The sequence below is a fragment of the Meles meles genome, chromosome 10 (genome assembly GCF_922984935.1).
Source record: "Meles meles chromosome 10, mMelMel3.1 paternal haplotype, whole genome shotgun sequence".
Classification (NCBI taxonomy): Eukaryota; Metazoa; Chordata; class Mammalia; order Carnivora; family Mustelidae; genus Meles; species Meles meles.
The window spans coordinates 24,703,727-24,722,660 of record NC_060075.1 but is presented as its reverse complement, the minus strand read 5'-3'; positions in this window follow the sequence as shown (position 1 = coordinate 24,722,660).

Genomic DNA, 18,934 nt, shown 5'->3' with positions numbered 1-18,934 from the left:
TGATCTCAGGGTCCTGGGGAGTGGGGTGTGGGAAGGAGTATGCTTCTCCCTCTGCCTCTCCCCTTCTCCCGGCTTGTGCTCTTTCTCATTCTCTTTCAACTGAAGAAAAATAAAATCTTTTTTAAAAATGAATAAATAAAATTGTGATAAAACACCACTACATACTAGAATCTGGAATAAGGTTGGCCCCTTTGAACCACGCAGGGACACGCACTTGACAAATGATCCCAGACTTTGGAGTCAGACAGTCCTGGATTCAAATCCTGCTTACTAGCCATATGACCTTGATCCAGTCAGGTAAGTTCCCAGAGCATCCTTTTCCTCACTGTCACATGGGCACAGTTAGACGCACTTTATGATACTATTGGGGATAATATATGCGATAAAAAATGTTAAGCACCTAGCACGGCATCTCACACATATTAGGCACTCCATACATAGTCCTCCCTTCTCTCCTCCCCATGCAAGCAAGCCAACACATTTACCAGGATAATAAATATCAAGTCCACAAGAGGACATCACCAGCAAGGGACTCGGCTGACATGACCTCAGATGACAGCAATATATGGCAGTTGGACTTGTAATGATTCATTATACACTGGGCATTCCTAAATATGGTAGGAGGAAGGTTAACCTTGACCTTCTAGCTACTCTTTAAAAAAAACATACTAACAGCTTGTTCCCGTAGATTATAGAATAAAAATTGCAGAAACAATAGTTAAAGTATTATAGGTTGTCTTCTGTTTCACACCTTTTCTTTTTTAAAATCTTACATTCTTGAAAAGACTGGTATAACCATACAGCCGACCTAGCGGCAGCCCAGCAGGGTTTTGTAGTTCTCTGGAATTACAGGTAATAATGAGGCTCGCAAACTTCACTCCCCTCCCAGGCTGGTGTGTGAGGGCAGGAATGAGGCTCAGCTGTGCGGCTGGTGGTTGCTCAGGTAGGAACAAAGCAGGGCAAACAGAAATCTAGAAGCAGGATCACACTTTTCACAAACCAAGGCGGCAAGCTGAGCAGTGCTCAAGCTGGGCACGCGTGCAGAGGTCCCACAGGGAGGTGATTATCCCACACCATCCTCACCTCGAGAAAGACACGCCTGGCAATGTGGTTTCTGATAGGCAAGAAGGAATCCTGGGTCACGAGTAGCCTGCTGCCTGTTCCACCCTGTGTGCACATCTGACGCGCCCCTTAGCGAGCCTCAGAAGCTCTAACAACCTCCATCTGTTTCTGTCCTTGCCTCTTCCCCACGTCTCACACTGCTCACACCTGTGCTCTGAAAGAGTTCACTCCTTAGGGCCCTGTCTCTCTTACAGAAACCAGGGATCGTGTCTCAAGCCTGACGGGTGGAAACGGGACTTGAACTGAGATGGGATCACTGTGGTGGCTCTCTGTAAGGGCCTATTTAGCCAGAGTGATTCCATCTGGTTAAACTATGACCTTGAATGACTTTGTTGTTTATACAGTAAAACTTAAACTGTCCCTACCTCCCCTTCCCCCAGGGGACTTACTTAAAAACAAGTCCCGGAAACCAGTCCCAGGTAACAAAGCCCCAATACAAGGGTGGGCCAGGCCAGGTGGAGACATCCAATCAGTGGGGCGCACATACTGTCTCTCTAGCTACCAAGGAGTATGGGCCCTGCCTTTTGGGCGCCCATTCTGACCAAGGTGATAGGTTAGTTCAAATATCTACTATAGGGTAAATTGTAATTCAATTGATTCAATTGGTCACTTATGTGTGACCTAGCATGATTGTGCAGCTTTCTCTGTGTGTTACAATCTCATTGGCCACCTGTGCGTGGCCAGGCCCAACCACATGGCCTTTGCCCTTAAAAGCTAGTCTGTAAGGCAGAGAGGGGTCGCCTCTTTGTAGGAGATGGCCCTGGCCAGTCAGTTTGATTCTCGATGCTTGGCACGAAATAAAGCTTCGCTTGACCTTCGCTTTGGATCAGTCTCGCTCCTTTAATCATGGACCCATTATTGGGTCCAACCTTTCACTCTCCAACCTTGGTCCAAATCTATCCCATTCTGAATGAACTCTTGTGAGACACAGGCACTCCCCGCCTGCCATCCCAACCAGCCACCGGCACCTTGTCATTATCCATTATCATGGGACAGTGTCTCTCTCAGTCCTTCTCTCCTGTCTCTGTTAGCTCAGCAAGTGCTGAGAACCATGGTGATTTCCTTTTCTCCCCTCAACCCACTGGTCCTCCAGCTTTCATCGCCAAGAAATGTTTCTCCTTTATTCATCACGAGATTCAGCATGAACAGATTCAAATCTCCAGCTTTGAATTCCAAATTAGAGCTTTGAAAGCTCTGACTTTTCATTTTAAAAGCCAGGCATTTGTGAGAAAGAATGTTGGGAGGGAAGGGGTTGGTGGGGGTGGATTTCAAGCTTGAATACCAAGAGTGAGGCTGGGACAGGAGGTGTGACATTAAGCCAGAGAATGGGGAAGGGTGTGTGCTGATTTAAGAGCCAATGTGCTACCACACAAAGCAGAGATTATGGGCTGTGAACAGGAGCTTGGAAAGAGGAAGAGGGTTTCCATATTGGCCCGGGGAACTTGGACCACCATTTTGTCCCAGGTGGTGTCTTTGTGTGAGTTAGAAAAAAGTGCTTGTCCATTGGGACATAGTGTAAAGGCCTATTTAGCCAGAGCGGCCCCACCTTGGTTGAACAGCCATTTTGTTGTTTATGCAGTAAAACTTAAATTGACCCTGCCCCCTGCCCCCCGAGGGGAACTTACTTAAAAGCAAGTCAGAGAAACCAGTCCCAGGTAACAAAGACCAAATACAAGGGTGGGTCAGGTCAGGTGGAGATAACAGCCCGAATACAGGGATGAGTTGGGCCAGGTGGAGACATCCAACCAGTAAAACACCATACTGTCTCCCTAGCTACCAAGGAGTGTGGACCCTGCCATTGGGGTGCCTTTTGGGCACTCATTCTGACTAAGTTGATAGGCTAATTCAAACAGCTACTATGGGGTGAATTGGAGCACAATTGGCCACCTGTGTGTGACCTAGCATGACTGTGCAGCTTTCTCTGTGTATTGCAATCTCATTGGCCACCTGTGTGTGGCCAGGCTCAACCACATGGCCTTTGCTCTATAAAAGTTAGTCTGTGAGGCCGGGAGGGGTCGCCCTTTCTGTAAGGGGTGGCCCCGACCAGTCTGTCTGACGGTCGGTTTGACTCTTGATGCTTGGCGCAAAATAAAGCTTTGCTTGACCTTCACTTTGTATCAGTCTCGCTCCTTTGACCATGGATCCAACATCGGGGACCCAACAATAGGACTTTTAATTTCTAGAAAGCTGTCATAATCCACATACAAATCAATGTTGTCTCTGATGTGAAGAGGGCTCCCTTAGATGTTGTGCAGTGTGTAACCATTTCACAAAGGCCAAGGGGGAACACACCATCCCTGCCTGCTCCCTCAGTAAACACTGTGGGAGTTTACAGCACTGTGGGACGAACAGCAGAAATTAGTCAGGAGCTTGGGAAACTGAGACCGGAGTCAGAGCTGTGCCCCGCTTGCCACCATCTTTGGAAAGAGGCAGGCTCCGCTTATCCTTGGAAGGGTAGCCACCCCCTGAACCCCAGCTAGTTCCAAAATACACACCACTCCCCCACCTCAGTTCCTGGGGTTGCCAAGAAACCACGAGAGGCACTGAAGGCAGCTGAGGACTGAAAGTCAGCAAAGCTCCAACGGGGGAACTGTGTTCCAGGCAAACGGACCCCAAGCTGAGGCCACAGATTAACCAGTGGGGACCTGGAAGAGGTTGCCGACTCAGAATAGCAAGTCCCAAAAAGAGCCCCATGGCTGGGACTAGATCCCGAGGGGGAGAGAACTGAATTTCTGGGGAACTTGCCATGTATGGCTTGTGCCTAAGAGAACAGATGATGAGCCACAAAAATGTAGATGCCCACAGAGAAACGAGATGGCCCAGAAGACCTCCCCAGATGCCAGGAAGGTGGATAAGCCCCTTGAGGGAAACAGTCAGGGAGAAGGGGAGGAACAGAAGAAGGAGGACTCGGACAGTGACTGAGTTACCTCAAATGGCGAAGATTACCTCCCCCCTATTCATTTTCTTCTGTCTATATTTTCTTGACCGCTTGAATTTTGTAACTATATGAAATGCCGTGACTGCCACAAACAAAACACTCATTATGCATTTCTCAGGTGTCTCCTTCTCATTTCTCACCCCTCAGTCAGCTGCCAGCTAGGAAATCAAATTTCACAGCAGCCAGAGGAATATTTAACCTTGGAAATCTTCAGGCTTTTGCTTTTTACCTGAGGACTTTCCTCCATTTCTTTTATCCTGTCTGTTCTTGTAGAGTAATGAGCAGTACAGTTTTTAGAAAAACTTAACCAAACTTCACTGTTGAGAAAATTGGAATAAAAGGATTAGTAACCAAGCTGTGTTCCCAGTCTTCTGTAGACAAAAGAGGACGTGCTCCCAGGCGCGGGTGTCCAAGGTGAGCGCAAGGGAGCAGCAGGTGTGCTGGGGAGAGCTCCTTCAACACCGTCACAGCGATCTCGGAAGCTTCCCCCTGAGATGCTCCTGGGGGAAGGACCAAGTGCTTCCTCCTTGAATGTCCCCTCCCGCAGTGACGGTGGTTGGGTGAAACACTCGGTCTCTGGTGTATACTCTTTAACTTGGAAATAAAATAGGAAATGCTTCTTTTTACAGTCTTATATTTAATCTTAAAAACTGCAAGATGTAGATTCTTTCTGGAAATGAGTAGTTTAACTCCCTGCTCTACCCAGGCTGTTGTTTTAACACAACCCAAAACCTCTCATATCACCTTTCTTCCTTCCTGATCCAGCATGGGCATTATAATACTCCGTGTAATTGTTTCATGATACTAACTGCTAACACTTATCGAGCATTTACTTACGTCGGGAACTAGTCTAACGGTTCTACATAAATTAGCGCATTTAACTCTTGCAACCATGGGAGTTAACCACCATTATTAGTCTCATTTCATAGATGGGATGACTGAGGCATAGGCAATTTAAATAAGATCACACAGCTAGTTAGTGAGTTTAGAGCCCATCTCTCAAACATACTATTTTCATATTTCAGCTTGGTTTTTAATAAGCCTTAAAACTCTTTGAAACGAGGGGTTGTCTTCTATTCTTACCACCTAGCATTATGAGCAGAGGGCAGGCCACAAATAAGATTGATTGACTCAGCTTTCACAAATACTACGGAATTCCTCTGTCACCTCTCTTCTTTGCAGATTTAACACAAACCGCCTCATTTTATGACAGGTTTGACAAAAGAGTCTCACTATGGATCTCCTGGTTAGGATTCCTGTTGGGCTAGGTCTCCAGGAAAATAGGTCTAGATATTATACCTGTGGTTTGAACCAAGCTTTGATTTGACCTCTCTGAAACATATGCACCCTGCATTTTGACTCATTGTTTTTTTTCTTTAACAAGACTCAAAGTCTGCTTTAAAACATATACTCATAGGAATAACTCCTGCCATATGTGATATACATTCATTCCTAAAAAGCTGTATGATAAACAGACTCAAATTTCAACTGCACTTGGGAAGTTTGTTTCTTACAGGTATTCTATATTTAAATCTTTTTTTTTTTAAAAGATTTTATTTATTTGATGCGGGCAGGGGGAAGTGAAACACAAACAGGGGCAGAGAGAGAGAGAGAAGCAGGCTCCCGCTGAGCAGGGAGCCCGATGCAGGGCTCCATCCCAGGACTCTGAGAGCATGACCTGAGCTGAAGGCAGACGTTGACTGACTGAGCCGCCCAGGCGCCCATAAATCTTTTATAAAAGAAAAAAAAAATGTCATATTTGTTACTTTTGCAAATCTGTAGGTTATGCCCGTGTCAGCTGCTCGGAAAGGATGCTGATGTTCCCAGTCTGTCACCCTAGCGATAGTGCTAATGTAACTGGGTGGCCTTTTTTAGCCTTTTAAATCATAGTAAGATCTTTGGCGGAGCCAACACCTCCTCAGACTGATGTCAGAGAAGACCTGTGGTTTCTTCCGTGAGTCTCTTCCTGGGGTCCCTTTCGGAATACAGGCATCATCACTCTCAAGTTCCTGGGGGAGTCATGAAAATGAAGAGACAGATCCACCCCTGGGACGGAGTCACCCCTGCTTTGCTCCCTCTGCTCCCCTTCCCACAGCAGACTCCCTGGGAGCCTTCCCGTGGAAGCTCTGGAAGTGTCCAGAGCCGTGTTAATAATAGGGTTAGCTGCAACACTTCCCCCTCACTGGGGCGTGGGGTTAAGTCTCATTCGAGATCCAGAACACTGACCACAGCTGCAGGTCTCCTGGGGACCATCTTTATACCCACCCGCACCCCAGGCTTGCTTTACTCCCAAATGGATCTAGCGTGCTATGGGAACTTGAGGTCTGGGTACCTCCCGAGTTGAAACACAGCCACCTCTTAGCCAGAGAACTTCTCTGCCTCCGTGACAGGCCTACAGGGGGGCCCAGTGGCTCCCTTGCCCTAAATAGGCCTTTTTTCGCCATGGGTGGTGAGGCTGAGACTTGGAAATGAGCTGAAGATAAAGAGTACTAGATACACAGCTGAGCTGCCTCTGGTGGCGGCCAAGGGGATCTTGCACTCAAAGGTTCTACATTAGGGTTTGCTACAAAAGTTATGTGTGGACATCTGCAGTCTTCTGTCCTTGGTGCGGGTATTTCCCACAAGCTCCTTGAAGAGACGGCAGATTGCCTCAAGACAAGGTTTATCTATATCAGGGGCTTCTGATCAAATGCTGCTACCTGATTTTCACTCATGATTCTACATTGCCACCGTTCTGGAAAATTTATTATTTACATTATAAATATAATTCATCTTTTGGGTTGAAAGCTACCCCCTAGCTTCTAAAAGTTCTAGTTAAATACTTCTAAATAGCACAGAATTTTGGATAGCTCGAAGCAGCTCATGTCTTATACTGGAATTATTTTCTTAATTGCATTCATCTAACCGGATTGGTAGTCTCAGTGCTGTTGTTGCTGTTCTAAGAGTGGAAAGTGAAAGGCAGAGATCCCGAGAGCTGAGGCTGATAAGTACCTGCCTGCGTGTCTGCCGACCCATTCCGATGCGGATGGACGTTTCTCCGCAGCAGCCGGAGGTGATGGTTTGTTTTTAGTTAGGGACTAAGAATATCTCCGATGGTTCCACTGATCTCTCGCTGTCCGCAGACCATTCTCTACTTCTTAGTAACACTTCTTTTTGTCCGTTCTTAGGAAGAATTGATTTCAGTTTAGTCCCTATGAATCGCAGAGGAAGAAAATGAAGATTTTTGCCTTTAGAAGATGAAAGATTATGAAGAGAGTATGGAATTAAAACAGATACTTATTTTTAATATGATATCCTTTCTGAAAACTCAATATGGCCAAACAATAAAAGAGCATGCCCCCTGAAGTTTCTGCAGATGTGTGTCTACCATAAATCAGAGAGAACATATTTAAGCTAACTTGATTCAAACTGAAAAAATGACAACAACAGTGAAGTTCTCTCTGAGAGAAGAAGAAACATGAAGCCTTTGGAAGACTTTTGCGGCTGTTTTGGGGGTAGCTTTCCAGTCTTCCTGAGGGGGAGGAGGAAGAGGAGCAGGAGGAGGAAGAAGAGGAGGAGTTGAGGGAGGAGTGGGAGGAGGAGTGGGAGGGGGAGGAGGGGCCGGAGGGGGAGGAGGGGCCGGAGGGGGAGCAGTGGCAGCAGTAGCTCCTGGTACCGGAGCACTTACTGTGTGCCTGGACCTGAGCAAGGTCCTTCCATGCTTTATTTAATTCAGTCCTTGGGGAAATTTCCGAGAGATAATTATTATCATTCCTACTTTGCAGATAAGAAAACTAAGACTTCACCAAACAGAGGCAACTTGCCTAAGGTCACATAATTAATAGGCAGTAGGGCCAGGTTTGACCCTAGGCATTGATCTAACCACTTGGACTCAGAATTTTCGTGTTGAAGCGGTCTCTAATCTAATCCCTCATCTTACAGATTTAGGGGCTGAGGCCGAGAATGTAAATGATCCAGGGTTGCATGGTGAGTTAGGGGAAGAAAGAGCACAGGAGGAAGTCAGGTGTTCCCCCTTCCAGATGGGTATCCCTCGGACAACACAGCACCAATATACCTGTCCCTTCCTTGGGGGGCTCCAATTCCTAGAGTAGCAGAAGCGATGCCGTATGTATAACACCGTCGAGCACACATTACACACATTCATTAAGAAGGGGCGCTGGAGGGCCACCTGGGTGGCTCAGTGGGTTAAAGCCATTGCCTTCAGCTCAGGTCATGATGCTAGGGTCCTGGGATTGAGTCCTGCATCGAGCTCTCTGCTCAAGGAGGGAGCCTGCTTCCCCCTCCCTCTCTCTCTCTGCCTGCCTCTCTGCCTACTTGTGATCTGTGTCTGTCAAATAAATAAATAAAATCTTTTAAAAAAAGAAGGCCACTGGAGACACCAAGCAACCAGGGAGTCCTGGGTTCTTCCTCCACGCACCTTCTTAGGTGATGTCTGGGGGCTGTGGGGGCAGAAACAGCACACAGGGCAGCGCTGGGAGAATGGAGACTGGAGGAAACAGGTGAGATCAGCTGAGGACAGGCATTCAAGGGGCCCAAGGAACTGCCATCAGTAACAGCTGAGAAGCTAAGAGGCCAAAACGATCCAGAGCATTCGAGTGCTGCAGACAGCCTAGGAAATATCCAGAAATCAAACCCTGAGAACAAAGAACTGCAAGTAGAAAAGCACTTTGGGAGAAGAAGGAAAGCTGACGAGTACCAGGTCTAGCTGGAGGATGGGCGCCCTGATCTCCCTGCTCCAGGAAGAGGAACACGCCCGCTGTGCAAGTGTAAATATGCCATGTTTTCCTGTCATTTTGTTTTGAAAATTTTCAAACCTACAGAAAAGCTGACACAACGGTACACGACACACCTGTATGCTCCCACCTCAATCCGGCAACGAGTGTTTTAACTGCATTTGCGTCACAGCATATGGAACCATCCCTCCAACCGTCTACCCATCAGTCTGTCTTAGTTTTTTTTTTTTTTAAAGATTTTATTTATTTATTTGACAGAGAGAGAGATCACAAGTAGGCAGAGAGGCAGGCAGAGAGAGAGAGGAGGAAGCAGGCTCCCCGCGGAGCAGAGAGCCTGATGCGGGGCTCGATCCCAGGACCCTGAGATCATGACCTGAGCCGAAGACAGCGGCTTAATCCACTGAGCCACCCAGGCGCCCCCTGTCTTAGTTTTGATGCATGTCAAAATTGCATATATTGGTACACTTTGCTCTTAAACACATCAGCCTGCATACCACCCACCAGAGTTCAATATTTGTTTACAGTTCTCTTCTCTTTTTGGTGTGAAGCTTACATACAGTGAAATGCACAAATTTTAGTTCACTTATTGTATATTGACAGATGCACACACACATCTAACCCAAACCCCTAGCAGGGTCTAGAACACAATCATCCTCACAGAGACTGCCCTCAGGCTTCCCTCCAGTCAATACCCAGCCCCCACACGAGCGGCAACTGCTATTCTGACTTTTTTCACCATAGATCAGTTTTGCCTATTCTAAAACTTTTTAAAAAGGGAATCGTATTTGACGTGTTCTTTCGTGTAAAGCTTCTCTTTCTCAGTGTATTGTTTCTGAGGTTCACGGGTGTCCATGAGTACTCAAAGTCCAGTCCTTTTTACCGCTAAGTAGTATTCCTTTGTGTGTTACATGTTAGATACCATGGTTTGTCCATTCTCCTCTTGAGAACATCTCAGATATTTCCAACATTGAGCTATTATGAATAAAGCTTATATGAAGATACATGTACAAGTCTTTGGGTAGACATATTCATTCATTTCCCTTAGATAAAGACCTAGCAGGAAACCCTCTGGGTCATTGGGTAGATGCAATGTTTAGATTTGTTTGTTTGTTTGTTTTAAAGATTTTATTTATTTATTTGACAAAGAGAGATCACAAGTAGGCAGAGGCAGGCAGAGAGAGAGAGCGAGAAGCAGGCTTCCCACTGAGCAGAGAGCCTGATGTGGGGCTCGATCCCAGAACCCTAAGACCATGACCTGAGCTGAAGGCAGAGGCTTAACCCACTGAGCCACCCAGGGTCCCTGTTTGTTTGTTTTTTAAAGATTTTATTTACTTATTTGACAGAGAGAGAGAGAGCACAAGGAGGCAGGCAGAGAGAGGGGGGGAAACAGGCTCCCTGCTGAGCAGAGAGCCCTATGCGGGGCTCGATCCCAAGACCCTGAGATCTTGACCTGAGCTGAAGGCAGAGACTTAACCCACTGAGCCACCCAGGTGCCCCGCAATGTTTAGTTTTATGAGAAACTGCCAGACTTTTTCCCAAAGTCATTCTCCCACTTTGTACCCCCAGCAACGGTGAACATGAGAGAGTTCAGGTTGGTGCATATGCTCACCAACCTTTGGTATTGCCAGTTTTTACAGTTTTAGCTGTTCTTGTGGCCAAAATGTATTCACATAATTTTGTTTGTTTGTTTGTTTATTAGGGATTTTTAAGTTTTTATTCAAATTCCAGTTAGGTAACATCCTCTGTATGGGAGCTTCAGGTGGACAAGTTATTGGTTTAATACTTTTGTACAACACCCAGTGCTCATCACAGCAAGTATTTGCACAATTTCCCATCCATTTTCCTCTCCCGTCCTTTAGAGAAGGGAAGCAGATGCTGGGTTAAGCACATGACCCCGCTGCACAGGACTTCCTTTATTATTATCATTTCCTTCATGAAACCACTGAGACTTAGTGACTCCATCAAGGCCACACATCATGTCAGTGGTAGCAGCTGTCCAGGCCTCCGAAATCCAAAGCCCAAGGTTTGAACATGCTCTGCTATACTGCACCCCGAGGCTAGGGCTAGAACAGAAAAAGGTTTCACCTTCGGAGCTATTGTCTCTCCTTTCTTCTGCATAACCAAGTCTCCTCCCATGAAGCCCATGAGCCCTCTTTGGTTAGTGTGTGGAAGAACTGGGGCAAATTCTAAACTTAATGGGAGTGTGCAGAGCCATGGCTAACCCACCTGAGCGCCCGTGAGAAACGTGAGCCATTCCGGGGCCCACTGCCATTCATCCTTCCAGTCAGCCAAGTACCGCCTACTGGGCACCTCCACGATCCCTGGGGCTGTGCTAGACTCGGGATTCCAGGAGAACCAACGTGCTTCCTGGAACCTAAAATGCCACTCTTTTATGTACTCCTAAAAAACAAATAACACTGCTCTCTTACCATTTGGAGTTTGTATTTTACCCTTATTGAAAGAATTATTTTTATCCTTAGAGACAGGTGTCCAGAAACCTGTGCTCACCTGATCTTGATCTTTTCTAGCAACTTTGCAGTAACAGAATAATTTCGAAACGGGTCAAGAAACACCTGGGTTGTACTAGCATTTACTAACCACTTTGACTTAACTCGTAATTTAATTTTCTCCCTCAATAAAGTCACAAGTTGCTGGAACTTAAGGAATTTCTACTCAAAGGTAGCAGAAAGTTTCTGATAAATTCATGTTTGATGCCTTAACAACAGATGGGCACCAGGCCTGCCTGACCCCAGCAGCTTTTCCCATTGCCTTAAAATTCCATCACCTAGTCCAGGGGTGACAAATTCTTCTGCGTTCAGGGGTTTTGCTTGGCTTACAATAGGTAGTCCTCTTGCACATATCAAAAGAAGAAACATACCATAGCTTGGCCCGCTGCCTTTCTTTAAGTATCTTTCTTAGGTACCTGAGGGTATTTGGTTTTACTTTGCATGAAAATATAAAATTGCAATTATCCCTCTAACCAAAAACACCTGATTCCCTGATATCAAATGTATGTGCAATTACTCTGTTTCTCTGCCTTTCTTGGTATGTACCTTTTCAACGCTGAATCCCGAAGTAATGTTTTTGAAGAATTTTTTTTTTCTGGACCAGTAAATTTATTGTCTTAACCAAAAAAATCTCATGAAGAATTGAGATTGTTCCGGTCAGTTTTAGGCCTGTTCCTGATCCCTGAGGAAGCTGGCCACCTTCTGAGCAATCTGGTCTTTCTTCCAGACAAGGCCTATTTTAAGACAATTCTATCTTTTCTTTTAAACCCTCTTCAGTTTCTTATTATAGACTGGATTCTCTCATGTAACAGCATGAGCTTTCTCATACAGCTCTTCCAGCGAGCCTGGGCTTAACATTTATGTTGACATAATTACTTCTTATAGGCATCCAAGCCGTAACACATTGGTCATGTACTTCGGCATGGGTTTGGTTGCCTTCTGAGTTGTAAACCAGGGAACTTTGGGTGCCTGGGAGGGATAGAAAGACCCCTGCATTCTCAGTCTCCTCAGAGTTCTGAAAAGGGTCCTGGGATAGAGCGGGGAGTCTGCTTCTCCCTCTGCCTCTGCTGCTCCTTGTGCTCATTTTCTCTCTCTCTCAAATGAATAAATGAAATATTTTTTTAAAAGTGGGCCTTAATGGAGAGGAGAAGGAAGTTGAGGGAAACTGGAAGGGGAGATGAACCATGAGAGACTATGGACTCTGAAAAACAACCTGAGGGTTTTGAAGGGGCGGGGGTGGGAGGTTGGGGAACCAGGTGGTGGGTAATAGGGAGGGCACGTATTGCATGGAGCACTGGGTGTTGTGCAAAAACAATGAATACTGTTACGCTGAAAAAATAAATAAATAAGTGGGCCTTAATTAGAGTTATGTTTATTTAACTAATAAGAGAATTTTTTTTTTTTTAACTTAAGAGATGACTTGGAATGTGGTTTCTGGTCTCAGCCTAGAGAAGTACTGATGACTTGCATTTCCGTAATAAAAGGATGGGAAGTTCTAATCTATAAGTAGGTATTTAAATGCATTTCCAGTTACTCCAAGTTTCTAATAATTAAAGGAAAAACTCTTACCTAGGACAAGTAAAAGATTCGCCTTGAAAATAGAAGTACACATAGTACCCTAACTGATGAATTCAAGGGTTCAGGTTTTTTTCCAACGGTCACCAGGAGCCTTCTCTCCATCTCTAAACATACTATTAATGTAGCCAGACTTCCAAAGCCCAATTATATCATAAGCATTTTGCTTTTATTAATTTTGTTTTCCAAGAACATGGAGTTAAGTGAGTCCCATAGATTCCGTTTTACTCATAATCAAGAAATCAGCATCAAAAGATAAAATGGGTGTCTGTGGCCAAAACTATGAGATGTCAGACCCATGTACCAATCTTTTGCTTATCCTAACTACACTCTCTTTCCACTTCCAATTCAATTCTCCTCATTCATTTCTGTTAACTTGTTCAGTCAAAAAGAGCTGAGTTTCTTTGACGGGGGCCGCAGAACACGGACAGCTCAAAAGTAAACCATTTCCCTTCACTTAGTTCCTCCTTTTCAACTTACACAAGAACCCAGAGCACTAAAAGAAAAAATTTTAAAGTAAGCATGACATTTTTGAACAGTTGAATTATTCCAAAGCATTTGCCTTAGCCGGACATTCAGTTCTTTCATAATGGATTTTCTCAAGTTACATTATCTACTTCTTCCTTGGGTGTCTTGATTTTACATCTATGATATAGCGCTGATGTGGGCAGCTCCTGGAAGTAGTGATATTCAAGACGATAATCACCCAATTACCTAGAGATATCTCCTGGACAATTAATCAAGAGAAATAATTTCTGACGTTCTATTGAATTTAATGCACTGCCTTACATTCTAAATAGTCAGCAAATATCTAAATTATGAAGTATGAATAGGAACTTTTCTGAGGGCTGTGAACTTGACGTCTTAGCCTCACTCTTCTTTCTGAAACTCAGTCCACCTTTACTAAACACAAAACTTCTACTGACTTAAAAAATGGGACCACATAATAAATAGCCAAAGGGCTTTCAGAAGATCAGCATTAGGCCATTGAGTTTGATTTATTCTGCACCATGATAATCATATATCATTGCATATGAAGAGTTGGGGGACTAAAGCAATAGCAAGAGCTTTTAAGTGTTGTTTTATCTTAAGAAACTTGCGTTTGCATATATCATTTCAGGTTTCTGCTAAGACTACAAGCAAAAGTCTACAAAGGAGAATTAATTCTATTATTTGCATGAAATCTGATTTCTGCAAAGCACTTGACAGTATTTGAATGAAAGAAAAGTATAAGAAAAAAATCATCAAAGCGATCAGATAAATTGCTAATTTCGTATCCCTTTTAGAAACAATTACTGCTGTTAAAGAGTGACATAGAAGTAAAATTGCAAATTTAAGGTTTATAACGTGGGGAATATTTTTCATTCAGCTCGAAAGGGATAAGCAGGTCATTAAGTCCTGCCATCAAAGTTGAGACTTCAATTTTTTTTTGTTTCTTTCACAAAAAAAACAATGAAACTACTTAACGAGCAGTTCCACCAAGCAGCCGAGCACTGTGCTGTTTAAAAATGAAACTGAAATCTGACTTAAGGTGAGTCAAAGGGGAGGTACTCTGAACAGACCATCCAAGTTTGGGGCTACAGCGAGCCGGGGTCTCACTCTTGCTTGTATTAATTTCCACTGCCACTCTAACAAATTATCACAAATTTCGTGGATTAAATTGACACAAGTTTATCATCTTACCTTTCTGGAGGTAAGAAGTCTCAGGAGACTAAAATCAAGGCGTTGGTGGGGCTGCATTCCTTCTGGAGTCTCTAGAGGAGACTCCATTTCTTTTTTCCACCTGCGGGAGGCTGCCCACACGTGGGTGCGTCACTCCAACCTCAGCTTCTGCATCACGTCTTGCTTTCCTGCCTCCTCTTTCACTTATAAGGACCCCTATGATGACACTGGCCCCACCTGGAGAACTGAATATAATCTCTCCATTTCAAAATCCTTAACTTAGGCGCACCTGGGTAGCACAGTGAGTGAGGCATCGGACGCTTGGTTTCGGCTCAGGCAGGGATCTCAGAGTCCTGAGATCTAGCCCCACATCAGGCTCCGTGCTGAGCACCGAGTCTGCTTGAGATTCTCTTTCCCTCTCCCTCTATCTCTCCCGGACCCCAACACTTCTGCGCATGCTCACTCGCTCTCTCTCAAATAAATAAATCTTTTTTAAGAATAAAATAAAATCCTTAACTTAATCACAACCCTTTTGCTCAACCCTTTTTGCCATGTAAAGTCACATTCATGAGTTCCAGGGACCAGGCATGGACGTCTTGCCCTGGGGAGAGGGGTGTCCTTATTCTGCTGACCACACCCCAAGAGCGCCTGCTGGCTAGCAGCTGGGAGGGGGAGCCGGACGATGCAGCCCCATTGGATAACCTGTGCCCCAGGACCAGGTCAAAGCAAGGGATGCCTTACTCTTTTTTCACTGACCAAATGATAGGGGAAATGTGAGTGAGAGGAAGGATATTCAGGCAGTGTGAGGAGGAGCCATGCCTCAGAGGAGAGAAGCCAAATGAAGCCCTCTCTCAGGTAACAAGGGAAAAAAGCAAGCGATGAGCTAAATCAGTGCTCCGCAGTCTGAGGACTGGTGCTGGTCCACAGACTGCTCATCACTGGCCTCCACTGTTGTAAAAGTACAGAAATCTAAAGTAAGCTTTTAGAAGATTGTATGGCAGTTTGACAGAGTAACTAATGTCTGTTGAATGTGGTCATTTAAAACGTGCGTGTATATATTCTATATTTCTTTCATTTTGTATGTCTTTTTTCTTTTATTTTACTAGCAATTCATTTTTATTGTATATTTTCAAAACCGTCTGTCCTCAGCAGACTGGAAATAATTGGAAACTAATGTTCCCTTTCCCTTTCTTTCACACACTCAGAAATTCTGGTTCTTCACCACGGATGGCTTTTCAAGAAGTCTTATGTGAGGGGAGAGTGCATGACTCTAGGTGAGAGGTCCCTAGCAATATCCAAGGAGCTAGAATTAGCTGTAAACACCTGGCAGGCCCAGGAAATTCCACACCAACTCATAACACTCTCAACTCATTACCAACTTTCCTGGTCCCATTTCTCTCCTCACTCCCCAGGCTCCAACCCCAGAGGCTGGGCTAGCTAGGAGAGAGGCAAGAGCACTATAGTGAACAGAAAATTCATGATGACTACCCAAGTTATTATACAAGGCCAGAACAAGAACAAGCCCCCACAGAACTATTGTAAAGGGAGAGCTGACAGAGAAGTCACTTTGTGGTTTTGTCCCTTAAGTCATAATTGTTCAACCTAATAATTACGTAATTCTTAGATACAGGATAAGTCTTAATACAGAGCCACTATTGTAATGATTTAGGTGGGGTTTCTCAGCCTTGGCAATATTGCCTGTTGGCTGGATAGATTTCTTGTTGGGAGGTGGGAGAGATGTCCTGTACATTATGGGCTGTTTAGCAGCCTTTCACCTTTAACCCCCAGCAATCCCACCCCAAGTTGTGACAACCAAAATTGTCTCCAGATACTGCCAAATGTCTGCTGTGGGGACAAAATTGCCCCAGTTGAGATCCACTGATGTAAGGGAAGAAGTAAGATTTATTTCTTCCCCTATCCAGTAATTACCTTTCTACCAAGATCCAAAGCATCTGAAATTCCATCCTTTGACACACTTATTCGACACATTCCAGGCATATTCTTTTAAATCCGGAGTCCTCTGAGGAAGAACATCTAACTGTAATCGGTCATTGATACATGACTGTGAATGGAGTCATTGGATTTTGCTCTTTCACAGAAAGGCCTATTTTTAATGTTCTGGTTGTCCAAAATCAAGATGAGATGAGTAAGGCACAAAGGTCTAGGGAAACTTGTTGATTCCTCCCATTTCCAAATCATCCCCTCCCATCTTCTCCCCACACCTATTATCAACTTTCTCTTTCAGGAGCTTCACCTCTCACCTGTATTTGGGCATAAATTTTTACTATGTCTTCCAGCACCAGTGACATGTCCCTCAAACTTATCCTTCACACTATCCTTGGAATGATCTTTCTAAGCATGCCTTGTCTGTACTGGTAAGTCTCACTCAGAGGCAACATCCAAGCAATGTAACAGGCACACACTCTAATTCCATCCAGAGTGCATAATTTCTGTCCCCCAAGTCTTTGTGCCCTTGCTATTCATCTACCCGTGGCACTGGGAAACTCCCATTCAACTCTTCTGGTTCAATTCAAGGACTTACGTCCTTGAAAACAAACTCTTCTCTGATTCTCTCAGCAATATTTAAGTGCTCCTTTTCCATGGTCCCAGATAATAGTAAGTCTTGTTGTGTTTAATAATTTTCTTACTGGATTTTTTTTTTTCTCTGCTAGACCATGAGTTTATTGAAGGTAAAACAGTGGTCTGGTTGTTTTCCTGAAGAAGCTCATGGCATGGTTTACAGGCCCCCATGTGATCAGGACTCAGCATTCCTCCCCAGTCTTATCTGGGTATTTTGTCCATCTTGCTTCACGATGGACAACTCCCAACTCCCACACCACACAGACCTCCATTCACCTCCAATCCACCATGTTCTCTCCCACGTCCAACCTCCCCAGATGGCCTTCTTTCCTGTTTGCAATGTCCTTGCTGTTCCGAAAATTCTGCTCACTGTCCAATTTTCAGCTAAATGTAACTTCTTCCGAGAACTTCACCTTAACTTCCAGACCAAGAGAGGTTTCATTCTTCCAAGACATCCTGCGCATCTTTTTGCACCATTTTTCACTTATTACAATTTTGTTAGTGGGACTCTTGTCCACCACACTCAGGTATAAAAGAGGTGCTATTACTTTAATTTCTAAGTAAAATTTAATCTGATTCTGAACTTCCCACTCACTGGAAAGGGGGTTATGTTTTGGCAAGATTGTTGGAGGCATCTGGAAGGCTTAGACTTGGAGCGAGAGCATCTAGACCCTAACCCATTGCAGCCTATGCTCATTACTGAGATTCTCACAGTCCCAGCTGGTGGTTCATTCAAAGACAGAGGCTCCAGTGCTTCATCCCAAGCTTTAGGGCTGCATCAGGCTGAATGTCATGGAGCTCAGTGTTCTGTCTCCCTAGTGGCACTCTTTGGCCACTTTGCTCTGAGGTCCCAAGACTTCCCCAATGTGCCAATGTCCCCAGGACTGCAACTTTTGCTTCTAGCCCTCCCAGTTCCAATCTGACCCCTAATATCTGCAGGGGCCAGGCAGGAATAGAATGGAGACTTATATCTCAGACACCCAAATATTTTCAAAGTTACAAAACAAGCCAACAAACTATTAAATGAGTTCTATTGTTCTATGCTAACACATACATCTTCATTATTTCCTAGAAGGCCACATTTAAGTTAAGAATTCTTGGATTCCTCAGAGTCTCATGCTGGAGCATCATGGCCTAGTCATAACTCCTCCCTATCTCACACCCCCAGGTGCATCCCACACTGTGAGGGGCCTCACATGCACTTGTGTGGACTCTCCATCCTGCAGAACCAAGCTGCGTCCACACCCTTGCAAATGCTATCCTTTGGTTGCTTTTTGGACCTACAGGTGTTCAAGTGATGGCACAAAAGGATGGGCCTGAAGAGGCTCCAGAAGGTAAGACTGTGTGGATTGGGACTTTTGGGTTATAGGCACCCAGAATGTAGTCTACAGAAGAGACTCAGGGTCCAGGCAGGCATACACCCTTGCCTCCCCAGACTCTTTGTCCTGGCAAAGTTAAGAGTAACTGAATGGGAGCCAGAGAAGGGCCCAGCTCTCCTACCCGGATCTGACAGCAATCTTGCGAGCAGATCCTCAGGCCCAGCTAGGACTACCTCCTTGGTACACAATAATAAAATAAACGTGTTCTATATGCTAACTCAACTGAGAGTTATACTATACATACTAATTAAATTATTACTGCTGTGTGGAAGCCAAGAGAAAAGGCCATCAATATATTGCTAAGCTAATAAATAAAATCAGTATTCTTGAGGTTTTATAAAAAATATTAACAGTTGTATAAAAAATGTATTCCAATAATGAAGTGTTTGAAATATTTTTAGAGCAAGCCTTTTTCTTTAATGTAAAACTTCTCAGAAC